Genomic DNA, 5,716 nt, shown 5'->3' with positions numbered 1-5,716 from the left:
CATATAATATATACATTATCATATATATATATTTAAATTATATATTTTATATAGAGAGAGAGAGAGAGAGAGAGAGAGAGAGAGAGAGAGTGAAGAGGGGAGAGAGCGAGAGTTGTCTCAAACTGATTTATACCTTTCCCAGATTAAAGAAAACTTTTGGAAAAAGGGCCCCTACAAGTAGGGCTCCACGTTTCGGCAGAAGCCTTTCCCATTAATTTTCATATATATTTCTGTACCTAGGCCCTTGTATGTGTTACTCATGCACAGTATATGTTTTTCTCTAAGCAAAAAAAATTTTTGAAAAGGTATTTGAAGGTATTCAATAACCCACAATAGTTAGCTGAAGGCGCTTCAGCAAAGGTCATTCCACTTTCATTAATTATGTTTGTTTCCTGTAAATATGTATACATATATGTGTAACGCTAGCGCAATAGATTACAAAAACATCTCTGCATACATTTGAAGGTATTTTTGAACCTGACATAAAGTGAGGAGTGCAAGTGAACGATGTAGGCAATCGAAGGGCATTGTTGCCATGTGATCACTTATATTATTTAATGAATGTCTGGTTTTATTTAAAATGAACGTGTCATGACTGCATTAGTATAAATAATTAAACCTTATATATATTATCTTGAGTATATGAAAGTATTATTTTAATCTATCTATTTATTGATATTTTTATGTGTCAGAGCGCCGGCCTGACATACTTTGAGACATTTTTAGGCAAATTTTAGTCTCAGAATCGTAGTAAAACTGTCTGAGAATTTTCGTGGATACTGCTTCAGATAGGTATCCTACTGAGTGAAAAGTTTGCTATTATTATATCTAAATAACAGAAAGAGCATAAGAAGGTTACTTCGTATTAAACTTCATATGTTTTCCATTTTCCTTTCGAATCCTAATAACATGAACATTAATCTGAATATCAGTCTGCAACAATATATACACCCACGCATTATGGAAACATATAACAAAGATAATCAAGCTTAAAAGCAACTAAAACTGCTGTCATGAAAGAACGTGACCTTGTTCTCATTATCTTGATGCTCGGGCCGACCTTTGGTCATATGACTTTTATGGTTAAAGCCTACCTTATGATTGCAGGATATTGTGTACAGTGCCAATCATATTAGTGTTAAGAGTACACCGGTTCCAGTGGGTTATGAAATACATTTGTGAATAAATAGGTATTGCATGTGTATATAACTAATGTTGATGTCTTTCTCTCATAACATTATCTAGAAGTATTCAGTAGGTGCATATACACGGAATGCCAGGACATTGCCAAGTTTCTTTAGCTTCTAAGGCTTTGTGGTACATATGACGCCCATTGCAACGTTGTCTTTATCTTGCAGGTGAGAAGAGCCATGTCACGTGGTCAAGGAACTTCAGCTACACAGCCGTCCGTCGCCCTCTGATAGCCTGTGTGGGAAGCTCATTCACCAGACCTCGGACAGTGTGTTCAGAGACATTGTCAGATATGTTAAGTACAGGTTAGGCATTGAAAATCTATGCCGACTTGTAAGCAATATTCTTCTCTCTGTAATTCGGCAGAAAAAACAAACAATAGACCTGTTGTTGTGTATATTACCAATTTGTGTAATTTTGGAAGATATTGATCAAAGAGACATCTATACTTGGAATCAAATATTTAGTATTTGACAGTAGATAAACTGAAGTCAGGTTACACATTTTTCAGATGAATCAAATAGTGGCATGTCGTCAGCAGACCTCAACGCGTGGGATCCTGACGCCGCCAGATTGCTGAAAGTGGTGGATAACGAATCTCTGGAAGGCCTTAAAGCTCTCTTGGTTGCAGGCGTGCATATCAATGGCCATGGAGGCTCGTTCCATGAAACAGCCCTTCACCGTGCGGCACAGTTACGGTGGACAGCCGGGCTTAGTTACCTGCTGTCGGCAGGGCATCGGGTATGCCAAGAATCAGTTTGGACAGACGCCCCTGCACTACGCAGCGGCGTCGCAATCGACTGCATGCATTAAGCTGCTTCTCTCCTCCGGGCGGCCAGGAGTCGTGGATCACCGGGACATGCGAGGACATACGCCTCTGCATGATGCCAGTGCATCAGGGTGCGTTGAAGCTATTGCAGTCTTGCTCAAGGCAGGGGCTCTGGTGCGCGCCAAGGATGCGAACGGAGAAACGCCGCTTCACAAGGCAGCGAAAGCGCGCTCGATTCCCTCGATGGTGGCTCCTCAACGCAGGAGCCGATCTAGCAGCCTTGATGACAATGGTGAAAGCGTGCTATCCTATATCCTGCATCATCTCCCGGGCACCATGGATGCGGTCTTTGACCACTGCCTGGTCACAAATTCTCCCAAAATTAATACAAAGACTTTAGAAGTGTCTCTGAACTTTTTGCCTCTTACCTGTTCATTCGAGAAGAATCAGTACAAAACCTACAGTCATTTGTGGACATGGGTCAAGCAAAGCTCCTGAGCATCCTCTTTGTGAAGCCTTTCTTCTTCTGAAGTGGATGAATGTGCGGAGATTATTTTTAATAGAAGTTGTCTTTTATTTTATTTATGCAGTGCTGACCACCATTCTGACCTTCAACAAATTTGTGTGGACTACGAGTCACACTAACGTTAGTGCCCTCGTAGAGGAGCGAGGCCAGGAATGGAAGGAGTGGGGTGAATCTCATGTGCAGGGCGAGTGGGGGCTATCAGCTATTCCAGATGAAGCTGACCAGGTTCTCAAAGGTTTGGTGATATTTCAGACAGTCTTAATCCTCCTACAACAAATGCTATCCCTTATGCAGAATAAGCTAGCATGGTTCCGATCACTTTCTGGCATCCTCCATGTGATGATAACTCTTCTCGTTCTGCTAGTCGTGCCTGTTTCGGTGCCAAAGGAATGGCAACACCATCTGGCCACATGGATGCTCCTGTTAATGTGGACCGAGTGCATGGTGCTTATCGGACGATTTCCAAACTGTGGCATATATGTCGTCATGTTTACCAGAGTGGCCAGGTCTTTGTTCGTATATTTGCTATATACTTTGCCTCCTTCTTGCATTTTCGTCTGCGTTCTATGTTGCTCTCCATTATGCCAAGGACCCTGGCGCAGGAAACCAAGAGAACCAGGTATTCACCAATCCAGTCTTGACATTCACCAAGACACTTACCATGATGATCGGTGAACTAGACTTTCAAGATGATTTTGTAGTTGGGTTATCACACTTAGTTGCAACTGGACATATTATATTTTGTTCTTTGTCATCCTCGTCTCCATCATCCTCTCCAATCTTCTGGTGGCTCTTGCAGTCAATGACGTTCAGGTAAGGCATCTGATTTTCAATCAAGCCTTTAAAAAACATTTAAACGAAGTATTGGTGTTCGCATTTTATACATGCTGATATCTGTATAAATGGCTTTAATGATTTATGGTTGAATGATTCTGAAGATTTTAATGGTGTATTAATTAGTGATTGTTTGCCAACAGGGTTTAAGGAACTCGGCTCATCTGGAGAGGCTTATAAAGCAAACAGAGCTGGTATTTCAGATGGAAAAGAACTTCCCACAACATCATACCTCGGGTCTCACATCAAGATTCCCAAGTAAGAGGCGGGGTTGTATGTTTACAAGTGTATGAATGATTAATCTTTTAGAAAGGGGTTTAATAGAGCTGAATGCTATGGTAAAAGACAGAGATGAGGTATTATTGCATTGATAGCGTAGTTAAAAACATCAACAACTATATGCTGTATAAGTTATATAACTAAATGCTTATTTCACTTGCTGTAATAAAATGTTCAGATTGCGAGAAATGCTGACAAAGGTTTCCTATATATGCAAACATGATTGCTACAATTCACGTGCTTTTGTTCTTCCGAACCATCCAAAAAAGGTATGCTAATACACTTATTTGATTAGTAAAGATTACAGAAACATTACTGACTAAAAATGAGGTACAATATGAGCAATCAGTAAATTGTTTCATATCAGAAACATTTTCTACTTTAATTACCACTTCCCCATTACCATATTGTAAAGCTTCAAAATAAACAACTAGAAACATCAGACGTACATATTTCTGAATAATTTTGTTTCACAGGCAAATAGATTTACATGGTGGAGAATAGAAATGCATAGATGTAGCCCTGCCGTCTTTCTGAAAACCAACATCATTGAGTGCCTAAGAGCTCGAGAGACCGAGTCCGCCGACAACAAGGGCAGCGTCCGTGCCAGGAAGGGCAGTAGGATTCGCCGAGGAGAGTACCACCGCAACGAGCAGCAAGACCTGAAGGTCAGCATCAAGGAACTCGAGGCCAACATGGCTGAAATTATGAGTGAAAAGGTCGACGAGATAACAGAGACATACGGCAATCTCACTAAGAGGATAACGAGTCTTGAGGAAAGACTGGAGAATTTAATTAATCTGTTGAACAAAAACACAAATGGTGAAAATCCAAACCCTAGTCAGACTGAATAATTGATTTAGCCTGTTTTATTTGGTATATTTTTTGAAATAGAGGTATTTAGTGCCAAGGGGTTGTAATATTACCCACAGTATTTTCAACGTTATATACGATTCTGTTATGGAGAAAACGTGTATGTGTGTATTTATAGAGCAGTGGAGTATTTATTCTCTGTGATACCTTTTATAGGATCTTATGTCTCCTGTAAATCAGTGCATAGGTTGTGGTGATTCCTGTAATCATTATACATCTGTAACTAAAACATCACTTCCAGAGTTGTATAGAGCTTATGATAATGCTTGAGGACTGGTTCTAATTAATCTGTGATAAGTTTTTGAAGGTATTTTGTTATTTTAAAGTCATTCTTCCCTTTCCATAATATTCTCATGATATTATAAAACTGAAAGTGATATCTAAATATAATTCAGAAACTGAAGTGTACTGTCATTGTGAGAAGTTTTATATTGTAATGCTGTATATGATAACATTACCTAGAATAGTAGGTAATATTGAGTATAAGAATTTACTGTATAGACTTGGGACGTTTACAAGATAGCCATATTAATCTTAGATAGTGTCAGTGGAATCGTTGGGTATTTTAATTCATCCTAACTTAGAATCGACACGTAAGTATATTATTGAAGAAGGTCGCCAACAGTCTCTATGCTAAAAATGTTAAGGTTAATATTTTATTTACCATCTTGCAGGTTTAATATTAGAAATAACACTTGTATAAAACCGCCCTTGTTAAGTATTTAATTCTTGTATTTGCTAGTGTTAGTGGACAACATATACCTGTACAGCACTGTGTCTTTAACAATAGTTTTACCATATCACCTTAGCATCCTGCTTTATTGTGTAGGCATGAAAGTCAGGGTATCATTACTCTTGGTAAGCCTAAGGAGAAAACTGTGTCATGTCGATAACGATGGTTTATGATAATGTTTATCAAACTACAAAATATGTACAGCTCAGGCAGGGTCCTCAGTCCATAAAATATATAAAATAACAGATTCTCAGATGAGTTAAGACCTGCAGTTATAGAGATGTGAACTTTTACCTGAGTATAATATATATGGATTGCAAGGTTCATAAATTGTAAAATGACATACCCTGTATAAGTATGGTTTAATTTGTAATACTTTTCAGCTAGATAGATGTAGGTTTGGACATTCATGTATCTGGCTTGTCTTTATACTCATTGATAAATTGATAATTTACAGATTATAAAAGTCAGATGATGTTACTTGACTTAAAACTGTGAACGTCAAGGACCG

General features: G+C 38.7%; 1 pseudogene; it reads left to right on the top strand.

The window, feature by feature from the left end:
* The first annotated feature begins 591 nt into the window (after window positions 1–591).
* LOC119569576 lies at window positions 592–4,646 on the top strand (annotated as a pseudogene).
* Window positions 4,647–5,716: the final 1,070 nt, after the last annotated feature.

Source organism: Penaeus monodon, unplaced genomic scaffold (assembly GCF_015228065.2).
Source record: "Penaeus monodon isolate SGIC_2016 unplaced genomic scaffold, NSTDA_Pmon_1 PmonScaffold_1671, whole genome shotgun sequence".
In the NCBI taxonomy this organism is placed as follows: domain Eukaryota; kingdom Metazoa; phylum Arthropoda; class Malacostraca; order Decapoda; family Penaeidae; genus Penaeus; species Penaeus monodon.
The sequence above is the reverse complement of the archived record's forward strand: the minus strand, read 5'-3'. Positions and strand labels throughout refer to the sequence as shown.